The 16017-nt window shown below is 48.3% G+C and overlaps 1 long non-coding RNA gene across 1 annotated transcript; it reads right to left on the bottom strand.

The window, feature by feature from the left end:
- Positions 1-14655: 14655 nt before the first annotated feature.
- Positions 14656-15227, bottom strand: LOC130360873 (uncharacterized). The gene is made up of 2 exons (XR_008890851.1): positions 15066-15227; positions 14656-14964 (listed from the first exon to the last, which is right to left on the bottom strand). It is a non-coding gene; the product is annotated as an uncharacterized LOC130360873 (long non-coding RNA).
- Positions 15228-16017: the final 790 nt, after the last annotated feature.

Here is a 16017-nt window from a genome sequence, read left to right as displayed (position 1 = left end):
GTAGTGCTGCTCTCTGATTGGCTGGAAAAAAAAAAAAAAAAACTTTTTAACATATTCTGCCTGACTGTTATCTAAGGGATTTTTGGCAATTTTTATTAAAATGGCGCTACTCTCCGTGGGTGCGTTATCTTTGCTTCTCCTAACCAGACACTCAGTATTTGTAATATCATTTGGTGGCCCCAACAGCCTGGGCCCATAGGTTTCTTACACAGATCAGTGCGGCTCCGGGAGGCTCAATGAGCATCGCTGGCTGCCGGGACGTCCGACAAGTGACGTTCCCGACGTTGCGTCCCGGAAGCCAGCGCTGCCCATTGATTTAAAGTGGTTGTGGCTCCTGCTGCCAGTTAAAGGGGTATTCCAGGCCAAAACTTTTTTTTATATATCATCTGGCTCCAGAAAGTTAAACAGATTTGTAAATTACTTCTATAAAAAATTTGTAATCCTTCCAATAGTTATTAGCTTCTGAAGTTGAGTTGTTGTTTTTCTGTCTAACTGCTTTCTGATGACTCACGTCCCGGGAGCTGTGCAGTTCCTATGGGGATATTCTCCCATCATGCACAGCTCCCGGGACGTGACATCATCATTGAGCAGTTAGACAGAAACCTTCAGAAGTTAATAACTATTGGAAGGATTAAGATTTTTTAATAGAAGTAATTTACAAATCTGTTTAACTTTCCAGAGCCAGTTGAGATATATATGTATATATATATATATATATATATATATATATATATATATAAAAGCTTTTGCCTGGAATACCCCTTTAAAGATCATGTAGCATGGGCCGAGATTGACACACAACATCAGTGATCGCCTGTGGTTGTCCAGCCTTCGGCTGTCAGGGCATGCTGGGAGTTGTAGTTTTACAACATCTGGACGGACGTCTGTCGGAAGGGGGGGAAAAAACGCCAAGAATAAAGCAATGTGTCTTTGAAACCCCCACACATAAGTTGTGTTTAATCCCAGCCCAAGGAATACACACAATTTTTGTTTGAGGTTTTTTATTTTTGGCCAAAAAATAAAATAAAAAACACCACAAAAAACTGCTCCCTCATTTCTTTTCTCCCAAGATGCCATCTTTGTGGTATTTTTGCCAAAAACACTGAGGGAGATTTATGAAAACCTGTGAAGAGGAAAAGTTGCCCAGTTGCCCATAACAACCAATCAGATCGCTTCTTTCATTTTTAAAAAGCCTCTGAAAAGTGAAAGGAGCGATCTGATTGGTTGCTATGGGCAACTGGTAAACTTTTCCTCTTCATCTCCCCCAATGTATATTATTATAATGTGATAGCCTGGGGTGTAGGGTATATGGGGTGTAGCTGTGCGGTAATTAAACGGTGTCTGATTAACCCTTTCTATTCGTGATGCCAGGGTGAGGGCTCCTCTGCAGTGCTTGTCCACCCACCACCCTTCCCAAGAGCGATAGGGAGGTATGGAATAATTGAATGTCCACAACCGGAGAGTTTGCTGAAAACAGTCGGAACTTTTACTGAAGATTTTATGCAAGCTTCATAACTGGAACAGTCTCTATACAGGCAAAGTCTCTTAGAGATTGACAGTGGTTGGGACCTTAAGCATTTTAGAGTCCGTAGACTGATATGCGCTGTTGCGCTGGATTTAGGGAATTTAGTTGAGGTCCAGCAGTCACGCTAGCTTTAGCGGGGATTAGTTTAGAACTCACGGTTTAGTTTCAGGCTGAGGCCGGCAGGCTTCTGGCCTTGCTTGTCTTTGAAAGTTGCGCAGATCTGTCCTGCTAGTCCGGCATCCATGAGAGCAGCAACCCAAGAGAGCGATCACTGGCCACAGCTCCCTTATATGGGCAGGGGCTGGACTAAAGCTCATTGGTCCATTACTTCTGTCAATCATCTTTACAAAGGGTTATGGGTAATCATGTGACCCAAGGGCCTCCAAAGGTCCGCCAACATACCATAGAGGAATTAACATAGTCACATGACTGAAGGTCCTGCGACACTACAAAGGTAAGTATACTAATATACATTATTAAATATGTACACATAAACATTATAAAATTGGAGAAGGAGGAGGCGACTAGGGCAGGGGCGGATCCAGAGTCAAGTCTCGGGGGGGGGGGGGGGGGGGGCACTATTAGAGTATTTTGTGTTGGTGGACAGAAAACAAGGTGTTGCTTACGGAACTTACAATATTATTAAATGTATCATACAGTCCTAACCTTGTTTAAGACTCTTAGGCCATGTTCACATGTCAGAATAATTATCAAATATACCAATTGCCACAGAATGGGAAAGTGCTAAAGAGGTTTTTACCATTTAAAACTACAGCTCCCAGTATGACCTAAGTAGTGGTGAGGGGATGCTGGGAGTTGTTGTTTCAGCCATCATTACTGCAGAACTTACAAGTGACTACAGCTCTGATGGGACACACACAGGAGGATACAGAATGATATCAGTGACTACAGGTGACGTCTTCTCTATAGTCTTTCTTTATCTAATTCAGATGGTACATACCACCGGGTCCAGCTAAATGTTCTCTCTGCAGAACTTGATGCCCAGACGGCTCCTCACTATGTCAGCGCATTCTGATCCTCTATATGAAAACAATAATTATTAGAATACTGCCAGACACTGTATTCTTCGAATATAATACTGGCACATACCTTCTGAATATAATTCTGACACACTGTACCCCCTGAATAAACAACACACTGCACCCTCTGAATATAATACTACCACACACTGCGCCATCTAAATATAATACTACCACACACTGTTCCCTCTGAATATAACACTACCACACACTGTGCCCTCTAAATTTAATACTAGCAAACACTGCACTCTCTGAATATAGTACTACCAAACACTGTGCCCTCTAAATATAATACTACCACACTGTGCCCTCTAAATTTAATACTACCAAACACTGCACTCTCTGAATATAATACTACCACACACTGTGCCCTCTGAATATAATACTACCACACTGTGCCCTCTAAATTTAATACTACCAAACACTGCACTCTCTGAATATAATACTACCACACACTGCACTCTCTGAATATAATACTACCACACACTGTACCCTCTGTATATAATACTACCACACACTGCACTCTCTGAATATAATACTACCACACACTGCACTCTCTGAATATAATACTACCACACACTGTACCCTCTAAATTTAATACTACCACACACTGCACTCTCTGAATATAACTTGCTGTGCAGTGCACCCTCTGAATAAAATACCCAAATGTATTGTTGCCCATAAAAAAACGTACCACCCCAGAAATTCCTCATAATCTACAACATACTTCTGAAATGCAGAACACACTGTGCCTTCACATATAGTAATAATGCCCCATCTTGTGCCCCTACATATAATAATTATTACCCGTCCTGTTCCCCCCACATAATAATGCCCTGTGCCCTTCACATATAATTCCCCGTTTTTTGCCCCTCACATATAATGCCCCCATCATGCGTCCCTCACATATAATGCCCCCTGTGCTGTGCCCCTCACATATAATGCCCCCCGTGCTGTTCTCCTCACATATAATGTCCCCTGTGCTGTTCCCCTCACATATAATGCCCCTGTGCTGTGCCTCTCACATATAATGCCCCCCATGCTGTGGCCCTCACATATAATGCTCCTGTCATATGCCCCACACATATAATGCCCTCTGTGCTGTGCCCTTCACATATAATGCCCCCGTTCTTTGCCCCTCACATATAATGCCCCCGTTCTTTGCCCCTCACATATAATGCCCCCATCATGCGCCCCTCACATATAATGCCCCGTTCTGTGCCCTTCACATATAATGCCCCCGTTCTTTGCCCATCACATATAATGCCCCATCATGCGCCCTCACATATAATGCCCCCTGTCCTGTCCAGTCAGGGGGCATTATATGTGAGGGGCACAGCACAGGGGGCATTATATGTTTGGGGCACATAACAGGAGCATTATATGTGAGGGGCACAGGACAGGGGGCATTATATGTGAGGGGCTCATGATGGCGCATTTTATATGAGGGGCACAGGATGGGGGCATTATATATGAGGGGCGCATGATGGGGGCATTATATGTGATGGGCACAGAACAAGGGGCATTATATGTGTGGGGCACAGCACAGGGGGCATTATATGTGATGGGCACAGAACAAGGGGCATTATATGTGTGGGGCACAGCATGGGCATTATATGTGAGGGGAACAGCACAGGGGACATTATGTGTGGGGCACAGCACAGGGGGCATTATATGTGTGGGGTACAGCACAGGGGGAATTATGTGTGGGGCACAGCACAGGGGGCATTATATCATATAATGCCCCCTGTGCTGTGCCCCACACATATAATACCCCCTGTGCTGTACCCCACACATATAATACCCCCTGTGCTGTGCCCCCCACACATATAATTTATATGTGTGGGCACAGCACAGGGGGCATTATATGTGAGGGGCACAGCACAGGGGGAATTATAGGTGAGGGGCACAGGGGGCATTATATATGAGGGGCACAGGGGGCATTATATGTGATGGGCACAGAACAAGGGGCATTATATGTGTGAGGCACAGCACGGGCATTATATGTGAGGGGAACAGCACAGGGGACATTATGTGTGGGGCACAGCACAGGGGGCATTATATGTGTGGGGCACAGCACAGGGGGAATTATGTGTGGGGCACAGAACAGGGGGCCTTATATCATATAATGCCCCCTGTGCTGTGCCCCTCACATATAATGCCCCCTGTGAGGTGCCCCTCACATATAATGCCCCCTGTGCCCCTCACATATAATGCCCCCTGTGCTGTGCCCCTCACATATAATGCCCACTGCGCCGTGCCCACACATATAAATTATATGTGTGGGGGGCACAGCACAGGGGGTATTATATGTGTGGGGCACAGCACAGGGGGCATTATATAATATAATGCCCCCTGTGCTGTGCCCCACATATACAATACCCCCTGTGCTGTGCCCCACACATATAATACCCCCTGTGCTGTGCCCCACACATATAAATTATATGTGTGGGGGGCACAGCACAGGGGGTATTATATGTGTGGGGCACAGCACAGGGGGTATTATATATGTGGGGCACAGCACAGGGGGCATTATATGAGATAATGCCCCCTGTGCTGTGCCCCCCACACATATAATTTATATGTGTGTGCACGGCACAGGGGGCATTATATGTGAGGGGCACAGCACAGGGGGCATTATATGTGAGGGGCACAGCACAGGGGGACATTATATGTGAGGGGCAGAGGGGACATTATATTTGAGGGGCACAGCACAGGGGGCATTATATGTGAGGGGCACAGCACAGGGGGCATTATATGTGAGGGGCACAGCACAGGGGCATTATATGTGAGGGGCACAGCACAGGGGGCCCCCCTGTCATGTGCTCTTCACATATAGTGCCACCAGTGCTTTGCCCTGCAGCCCCTCACATTAAAAATTCCCTTCTCTCTCTCTCTCCCCCCCCCTGTACAATATAGTGCCCTTAACAGTGGCACATATTCTGTCCCCGAAATCCCCTGGGCCCTGAGCATACTCTAAGTACTTACAGTATGCTGGCCGCGGGGACGGGATTTCCGGGCGCGGTGATGTGACGTCATCGCGCCGGCCTGCAGTGGATCGCGTCCCCGCAGCTCACACGCTGTGTACTCACAGCGTGTGCCAGCCAAGGTTAGTGAATGGTGGAGCGGAAGCTTACAGCTTCGGCTCCACCATTCTAGGGGGCGGGGACAGCAATCTCGGGGGGGGGGGGGGCAATTTCCCCGTTGCCTCCCCCCCTGGATCCGCCACTGGAATAGGGTCCACCTGGGGGACCCTACCTGAACGTAGTAACTCTGACTTTGGGGACCACCATACAAGGTACGGTATGCAATACGGTACCGGGACACCACAATGATAGATCTTTTAGTGCATTTACATTTTAATATATCACTATATAGGGGGAGATTTATCAAAACCTGTGTAGAGGAAGAGCGGTGCAGTGCAGAAGCAATCTGATTGGTTGCTATGGGTAACTGCACCACTCTTCCTCTACACAGGCTTTGATAAATCTCCCCCTATGTGTTTTAGGAAGTGGCAGGGCAAATGTGGTGTCACTTAAAGGGACACCACTTAAAGAGTACCTCTCATGATCTTGTTAAATGTTATAATCCTTCCCAGTTCACTGCCCCATCATGATAAACCACCCCCTGCATTAATTTTTATTATTTTTTAGTTTTCTACCTTGATATTTGTCAGGATCCGGATACTGTTAGGATACTGGTGGTGGATCCTCTGTGTCAGTGGGGTGATGACGTGGGCCGTACCAGGGGAACGGAGTCTAAGGGGTTACTGGTTTTCACCAGAGCCCGCCGCAAAGCGGGATGGACTTGCAGCGGCAGGTAACCCCCAGGTCGTTCCACACGATAGCGACTCAACCCCGACTGACTGCTGAGATAGGCGCGGTACAAGGGATTAGGCAAGAGCAAGGTCGGACGTAGCAGAAGGTCAGGGCAGGCAGCAAGGATCGTAGTCAGGGGCAACGGCAGAGGGTCTGGAACAATGGATTGGGACATACAAGAAACGCTTTCACTGGCACAAGGGCAACAATGCTGGGAAGGGGAAGTGAGGTAATATAGGCATGGACACAGGTGTGAGCACTAATTGGGCCAGGCGCCAATCAGTGGCACACTGGCCCTTTAAATTGCAGAGAGCCAGCGCGTTCTAGGAAGCGGGGCCGCGCGCGCGCCAGGACTGAGCCATCGGGGAACCGGACGGGTAAGGAGACTGGGATGCGAGCCGCGAGCGGGCGCATCCTGCTACGCGGCAGAGTTTTTTTTGAAGGAGTATGGCTCCAGCTCCGACTGAGGAGGCGTCCACATCCAGCAAGAAGGGTTTCGATGGATCAGGTCTGGACAGTACTGGAGCAGAAGCGAAGGCAGTTTTGAGGTGATTGAAGGCCTCATCCGTTTGGGGAGGCCAGGACTTAGGGTTGGCATTCTTCCTGCTTAGGGCCACAATCAGAGCCACAATGGTGTTAAAATGAGGAATAAACTGTCGGTAGTAATTGGCAAATCCTAAGAAGCGTTGGATAGCTCGGAATCCAGAAGGGCGTGGCCAATCTAAAACCGCTGACAGTTTGTCTGGGTCCATTTGAAGTCCCTGGCCAGAGACTAGGTAACCTAGGAAGGGAAGAGATTGGCATTCAAAGAGACATTTCTCCATTTTGGCATACAGTTGATTCTCGCGGAGTCTCTGGAGCACTAGGCGGACATGATGACGGTGTTCCTCTAGACTAGAGGAAAAGATCAAGATGTTGTCCAGGTAAACCACAACACAGGTATATAACAAGTCCCGAAATATTTAATTAACGAAGTCCTGGAAAACTGCAGGGGCATTGCAGAGCCCAAAGGGCATAGCAAGATATTCGAAGTGTCCGTCTCTGGTATTAAATGCGGTTTTCCACTCATCCCCTTTCCTGATGCGAATGGGATTATATGTGCCTCTTAAGTCCAATTTAGTGAAGATGTTGGTGCCACAAAGGCGGTCAAAGAGTTCCGAGATTAGAGGCAGGGGATAGCGGTTTTTAATGGTGATTTTATTTAAACCGCGGTAATCAATACATGGTCGTAGGGTACCATCTTTTTTTGAAACAAAGAAGAACCCTGCTCCGGCAGGGGATGAGGACTTGCGAATGAATCCCCTCTTTAAATTTTCCTGGATGTAGTCAGACATGGCTTGAGTCTCAGGGGCGGACAGAGGATAGATCCTGCCCCGGAGTGGAGTAGTACCAGGAAGGAGGTCAATAGGGCAGTCATAAGGCCTATGGGGTGGCAAAGTCTCTGCTTGTTTTTTACAGAAAACATCGGCATAGTCCTGGGAGGCCTTGGGAAGACCTGGTTTAGGAGGAGCCACAGGGGTTTGACTGACGGGAGCAGACGTGAGGCATTTTTTGAGACTAGAAAAACCCCAGCTCTTGATCTCCCTGGTGGTCCAGTCAAGGGTAGGAGAATGACGTTGGAGCCATGGCAAGCCGAGGAGAATTTCAGAGGTGCAGTTGGGTAGGACAAGAAATTCAATTTTTTCGTCATGCAGTCCAATGCACATTAACAGAGGTTCTGTGCGGTAACGCACAGTGCAGTACAAATTTTCTCCATTAACTAAAGAGATGTAGAGTGGTCTGACGAGACTGGTCACTGGGATGTTGAACCTATTAACGAAAGAGGCCAAAATAAAATTTCCTGCAGAACCGGAATCCAAGAAGGCCACAGCTGAGAAGGAGGAGTTAGCAGAAGGAGAAATCCGCACAGGCACAGTAAGACGTGGAGAAGCAGAATTCACACCTAGAGCTGTCTCACCTTTGTGCGGAATCGGAGTGCGTTTTTCCTGATGCGGAGGGCGGATAGGACAGTCTTTTAGGAAGTGTTCGGTACTAGCACAGTACAGGCATAGATTCTCGTTACGGCGGCGAGTCCTCTCTTGTAGGGTCAGGCGGGACCGGTCCACTTGCATAGCCTCCACGGCAGAAGGCACAGGAACAGATTGCAGTGGACTTGAGAAGAAAGGGGCCGTGGAGAGAAATCGCTTGGTGTGAACAAAGTCCTTCTCTTGTGGGAGCTCCTGGCGTCTTTCAGAAAAACGCATGTCAATGCGGGTGGCCAAATGGATAAGTTCATGCAGGTTAGCAGGAATTTCTCGTGCGGCCAGAACATCCTTGATGTTGCTGGATAGGTCTTTCTTGAAGGTCGCGCAGAGGGCCTCATTGTTCCAGGATAAGTCAGAAGCGAGAGTTCGAAATTGGATGGCATATTCACCCACAGAAGAATTTCCTTGGACAAGGTTCAACAAAGCAGTCTCGGCAGAAGGGGCCCGGGCTGGTTCCTCGAAGACACTACGAACCTCAGCGAAGAAGGACTGGACAGTGGCAGTGACAGAATCATTGCGGTCCCAGAGCGGTGTGGCCCATGACAAGGCCTTTCCAGATAGGAGACTAACCACGAAAGCCACCTTAGACCGTTCTGTGGGAAATTGGTCCGACATCATCTCCAAGTGTAGGGAACATTGAGACAGGAAACCACAGCATAATTTAGAGCCCCCATCAAATTTGTCAGGCAGGGACAAGCGGAGGCTGGGAGCGGCCACTCGCTGCGGAGGAGGTGCAGGAGCTGGCGGAGGAGATGGCTGCTGAAGCTGTGGCAGGAGTTGTTGCAGCATGACAGTCAGTTGGGTCAGCTGTTGTCCTTGTAGCGCTATCTGTTGAGATTGCTGGGCGACCACCGTGGTAAGGTCGGCGACAACTGGCAGCGGGACCTCAGCGGGATCCATGGCCGGATCTACTGTCAGGATCCGGATACTGTGAGGATACTGGTGGTGGATCCTCTGTGTCAGTGGGGTGATGACGTGGGCCGTACTAGCGGAACGGAGTCTAAGGGGTTACTGGTTTTCACCAGAGCCCGTCGCAAAGCGGGATGGACTTGCAGCGGCAGGTAACCCCCAGGTCGATCCACCCGATAGCGACTCAACCCCAATTGACGGCTGAGATAGGCGCGGTACAAAGGATTAGGCAAGAGCAAGGTCGGACGTAGCAGAAGGTCAGGGCAGGCAGCAAGGATCGTAGTCAGGGGCAACGGCAGAGGGTCTGGAACACTGGCTTGGGACATACAAGGAAACGCTTTCACTGGCACAAGGGCAACAAGATCCAGCAATGCTGGAAAGGGGAAGTGAGGTAATATAGGCATGGACACAGGTGTGAGCACTAATTGGGCCAGGCGCCAATCAGTGGCGCACTGGCCCTTTAAATCGCAGAGAGCCGGCGCGCGCGCGCCCTAGGGAGCGCGGCCGCACGCGCCGAGACTGAGCCGTCGGGGAACAGGACGGGTAAGGAGACTGGGATGCTGGCCTCGAGCGGGGGCGTCCCACTACGCAGGTTGCATCCCCGCCGGTGACATTAATGCAGCGCTCCCGGTCAGCGGGTCTGACCGGGGCACTGCGAGAAGGTGAACGCCGCTGCCCGGAGTCCTCGGCGTAACAATATTGCTCTGTATTTTCTTCTCAGTCTCAGTCAGATTCAAAGACTGGGAAGGGGCGTTCCCCAGCAGGCGTGACATCATCTGAAGCCATACAGGGGAGAACTTCCTCCCTCACTCTGCTACACACAGCCCAGAGCAGATCAGTGTGAGATGAGCTATGATTGGCTAAGGCTGCACACACACACAAACACACACACACACACCTCTCAGCACTCCAGATTGCATTTCCTGATTTTGGACTTCTGCTAGGCCAGCAGGAGTCCAAAGTCTGTGCAAGAGATGGGGGGGAAATGTGCTCTGGACAAGTAGGGAGACACTTAGTGGCAGCTTTTTTTAAACACAAAACATAGAAAACTTCTTTTTTTTTTTTTAAACAAAGTACATTGGAAAGATATTTTATTTACCATAAGGAGTGCAATAGGATAAAATAGTTTTAATGAGAGTGGCCATTTAAATAGTGTGTCTCCAGCTGTTGCATAACTACAACCTCCAGCATGCCCGGACAGCCTTAGTTTTGCAATACTCGGAAAACATAAGAGTGGAGGTTAGCGGCAGAGGCAGTCAGTAATATGGAGTCATCCTGCTCCGCTCACCCACACTCACTCGCTGAGCCGTCATAAAATTTGCATATAATGGAGCGAGCGCCCCGACACATGAATGCAGCTTACTGCGCGACGCTGCGGCTGAGACATCATGAGGACGGCACCAACGTCATGCTGCAACCGTACAGGGGGAACCCCTCCTACTCTCCCTCCACTGTGCCAATAAAGTAAGTACACCCCCTCTGTCAGGACCTTTATACAGGACGATTATTGGGGCCACGGGAAGGCTCAAAAAGCCCTCCAGGCCCTGTTTTTTTTTTGTTTCCGCCATTTACGGTAAAAACGCATGCGGTAATTAGTTGTGGTACCACAACATGTCAACACAGCCTTATAGGGTGGACATCTAAGTGTGTTGTTGATTTATTGCTAAATAACCCGTCTCATTGTGAGGATTTAACTCATTTGTGGTTTTGTTGGACACACGTAGGACAATGAGGAAATAGTAGATATACACCTCCTCTCTCTGTATACTGCTGCTATCTCTGTGGGATCAAGACATATAGTAATTATACACCTCCTCTCTCTGTATACTGCTGCTATCTCTATGGGATCAAGACATATAGTAATTATACACCTCCTCTCTCTGTATACTGCTGCTATCTCTGTGGGATCAAGACATATAGTAATTATACACCCAGGGCTGGCCTTAGGGGTGTGCGAGCTGTGCGGCCGCACAGGGCGCCATAGCAACAGGGGCGCCGGGTGGCCGACACAGCTCGCACTAATTATATGTAATTTGCATTGCCCGACGTGCAGTTCCGGGCGCAGCGCTAAATGTCGGTGTAATGAAGAAAACTGTGCCCTGTAGCAGAATGTGACCCTCCGCACAGGGACACAATTTTCTGCTTTGCAGGCCGCTCCCTCTCATTCCATTCCCACTACCCTCCCTCAACTGTGTCCCTATGCGGAGGGTCACATTCCGCTTCAGGGCACAGTTTTCTTCATTACACAGGGAGGTTTCACTTACCCCGCCCTCCTCTGCATCTCTGGTTGGCTGGCCGGTGCATTGCCATAGAATGAAATTTGCCATAGAATGAAATGCTCCGCCTCCATCACATCCTATTGGCTCACACTTGTCACGTGACATATTTAACCGTCACGCATCGACGCGCACAGCAGTCTCAGTTTGGCTATCACAGGGCGAGGATCTCCTTTCCCTGTGATAGCTGAAGCTGCACGGAGCTCACATGGGCTCTGTGGTCTGATTCAATCGTGTCACAGAAGCTCATACATTTACTCAGCTCATACGGCTCATACATTTACTCTTTTATTAAATTTACTATTTTATAGATCTACAGCGCTATCGGGATCCCTATGCCCGATAGCGCTGTCAGCGTGCCTCCCTAGATCCACAGCGCTATGGGGATCCCTATGCCCGATAGTGCTGTCAGCGTGCCTCCCGCCACCGCTAACTACACCCCACGCCCGCAGCTCTACTCCCCGTCCCCCGTTAACGCTCAGGGAGCTGGGAACAGAAAGTAGAGCATCGGGTGCAGGTAAAGTAGTAATGCGCATGCGCGCGCAGCTACAGCAGTAATGCACATGCGCAGCACTACGCAAATAGCGTAGTGAAGTAGGTAGGTAGCGTAGCCGTAGATTAGTGTAGGTTGTAAGTTAGCATAGTTTAGTATTAATAGTGAAAGGAAGTTAGGCACCACAACTCCCAGCATGCCCAGACAGCTAAAGGCTACCCAGGCATGCTGGGAGTTGTAGTTTAGCTCATAGTGCAGCGAAGGCACCACAACTCCCAGCATTAAATCGGGCCACATAGCCCATGTGATCTCCGTGCAGCTTCAGCTATCACAGGGAGAGGAGATCCTCCCCCTGTGATAGCCAAACTGAGACTGCTGTGCGCGTCGATGCGTGACGGTTAAATATGTCACGTGACAAGTGTGAGCCAATAGGATGTGATGGAGGCGGAGCATTTCATTCTATGGCAAATTTCATTCTATGGCAATGCATCGGCCCGAGTCTGAAGAGGGATGTCGTGCATCTAACGTCCCTCCGCAGACCCGCACAGGAGGACGTCAGTGATGTCACTCGTCAGGCCGCCGCCGGAGAGAAGCGCAGCGCAGGACAGGTAAGTGTGTCTATGTGTGTGTGCATGTGTGGGTGTCTGTCTGTGTGTGGGTGTCTGTGTGTGTATGTGTGCATGTGTGGGTGTCTGTCTGTCTGTGTGTGTGTGTGTGTGTGTGTGTGTGTGAGTCCGGGGGCAGGGGGAAACTGCTTCTACCTAATGTGGGGAACCTGCTTCTACCTAATGTGGGGAACCTGCTTCTACTTAATGTGGGGAACCTGCTTCTACCTATTGTGGGGAACCTCTCTAACTAATGTGGGGAACCTGCTTCTACCTATTGTGGGGAACCTCCTTCTACCTAATGTGGGGAACCTGCTTCTACCTAATGTGGGGAACCTGCTACTACCTAATGTGGGAGCCTGCTACTACCTAGTGTGGAGAACCTGCTTCTACCTAATGTGGGGAACCTGCTACTACCTAATTTGGGGAACTATACTGCACCTAATGTGGGGAACTATACTGCCAACCTAATGTGGGGGAACTATACTGCACCTAATGTGGGGGAACTATACTGCACCTAATGTGAGGGAACTTTACTGCACCTAATGTGGGGGAACTATACTGCACCTAATGTGGGGGAACTATACTGCACCTAATGTGGGGTAACTGTACTGCACCTAATGTGGGGAACTATACTGCACCTAATGTGGGGAACTATACTGCCAACCTAATGTGGAGAACTATACTGCACCTAATATGGGGAACTATACTGCACCTAATGTGGGGTAACTATACTGCACCTAATGTGGGGGAACTATACTGCACCAAATGTGGGGGAACTATACTGCACCTAATGTGGGGGATCTATACTGCATCTGATTAAGGGGGGCAGGGGACTGGTGAAGGGGTACATGGGACTGATTAAATATAAAAAAATATATATTTGTTACAAAGATTTTATTTCCTCTTAGGGTGGGTTCACACTACGTTTTCCCCCATACGGGAGCGCATACGGCAGGGGGGAGCTAAAACCTCGCGCTCCCGTATGCCTTCGTATGCGCTCCCGTATGTCATTCATTTCAATGAGCCGACCGGAGTGAAACGTTCGGTCCGGTCGGCTCATTTTTGCGCCGTGTGCGCTTTTACAACCGGACCTAAAACCGTGGTTGACCACAGTTTTAGGTCCGGTTGTAAAAGCGCATATGGCGCAAAAATGAGCCGACCGGACCGAACGTTTCACTCCGGTCGGCTCATTGAAATGAATGACATACGGGAGCGCATACGAAGGCATACGGGAGCGCGAGGTTTTAGCTCCCCCCTGCCGTATGCGCTCCCGTATGGGAGAAAACGTAGTGTGAACCCAGCCTTAGTGTACGTTTATGGGTGGGCGCCACAAGGTTAGCTCGCACAGGGCGCCTGAACACCTAAGGCCGGACCTGTATACACCTCCTCTCTAGCTCTATCTGTATACTGCTGCTATCTCTATGGGATCAGGATATACAGTTGTTATACACCTCTCCTCCAGTTCTAACTGTATACTGCTGCTATCTCAACATCACGACCCCCACCATGGGAACCCAGCACTCTAAACATACTGTTTAGAACGACGAGTACGGCATGGAAATCGTTGGGGTCCCAGCAGCGGGACCCCCGTGATCAGACATCTAATCCCCTATCCTTTAGATAGGGGATCAGATGTTTAGGGGTGTGGAGTACCCCTTTAAGTGCCAGTGCACATACCCAAAAGTTAATCCTTTGCAACCGTATGACCCCTAGCAAGTTCCCTACATGAGTCCCATTCTTCAGAAAAAGGCTCGTGCACGGAACCTGCTGGGTGTCCTATGGTTGCCTCGGCAACTGTCCCACCCAGCATCAGCTGCCTCTCCCTGCACCGCATTCTGCAGATCGCGCAGGAGAGCAGCTTTGGACATTTAAAATAAAAAATAAAAACTCATGTCATCCATTTTGCTAACACTATTTTTCACACACAGAAATAAAATAAATGAGTCGAACAAGTCAAAGAACTGTTTTAAAAAAGGGGGAACTTTATTTATTATTTCTTACAATGTTTGTGTAGGGATTTTATGTAACCTCCATCACTCACTAAGAGCGAACAGTAACTAATACTCAGGACAGGAAAAACCTCCAGAGGGGAGGAAACCTGTAGGGAATCCATGGCTACTGTACTGCCCTTCCTCTGGGCATACTAAAGGAGGTTACCTCTAGAATTTGGGCAAAGTGTCTGTGTATGTGCGTGATTCCAGGGGTTATGTCTTCATCCAACTTCTTGCTGTAGGTCCGGAAATGCGACTCCACATGCTGGAAATACTGCATCTAAGATAGGAAAAGAAAAGATAGATTATCTACATGTTTATTATAGAAATGCACATGGAACTGCACTAAAGACCTTTAGGACACAACAATATGACACTTACCGGCAGTCACAGTCATGTGTATGAGTCTCCATTCCCGGGTACAGCGTCCAGCATCGGCCTCTGACTGATGAACAATGAGCAGGAGCCGTGTTATTTCTGCTCAGTGCTGCTCCCTGGTGGACAATGGTTATGACATCACATGTGTGACACGCTGTTACCTCCTGGGAGTTCTATTTGAGTAGTGCTGCTCTTTGATTGGCTGGAAGAAAAAAGAAAAAAAAAAGCTTTTTTAACATATTCTGCCTTACTTATCTAAGGGATTTTTGGCAATTTTTATTAAAATGGCGCCACTCTCCGTGGGTGCGTTATCTTTGTTTCTCCTAACCAGACACTCAGTATTTGTAATATCATTTGGTGGCCCCAATAGCCTGGGCCCATAGGTTTCTTACACAGATCAGTGCGGCTCCGGGAGGCACAATAAGCATCGCGGGCTGCCGGGACGTCTTCCAGGCCAAAACTTTTTTTTATATATCAACTGGCTCCGGAAAATTAAACAGATTTGTAAATGAAAGAATATAGAATATAATCACTCCTCCAAGATCTCACCTACAAAAGGTTCATAATGATATTTCAAGAATTGCAAAATTGAAATAGAATAAAAATTTATTAAAAATGTCAATATAAAAAATATGATAAAATATATATCATGGCACTGATATAGGAATAAACCACCACTGGGCCCTAGTGGGGATATTCACATAATATGTAAATTTTAGAACATTATTCACATTTCTGGAAAATAATAAATTGGCATCAATCTAATAGTCCGGCATCCAATGGTCCAATATAGCGGCAGTTAATGTGGTAAATTTGTAAATGTATGGTCTGATCTCAGTTGGACACCAATCAGATTGCTATCAGTCCAATAAATCGAACTGTCACTGACTTCAATATATGTATCACTGTTGTAATTGTTATGATCTCACCAAATCCTGGGAACGCCCGATGAGTA

The sequence above is a fragment of the Hyla sarda genome, chromosome 3, assembly GCF_029499605.1.
Source record: "Hyla sarda isolate aHylSar1 chromosome 3, aHylSar1.hap1, whole genome shotgun sequence".
Taxonomy (NCBI): domain Eukaryota; kingdom Metazoa; phylum Chordata; class Amphibia; order Anura; family Hylidae; genus Hyla; species Hyla sarda.
Note: the sequence above shows the minus strand (reverse complement) of the source record. Positions and strands in the feature narration are given on the sequence as shown.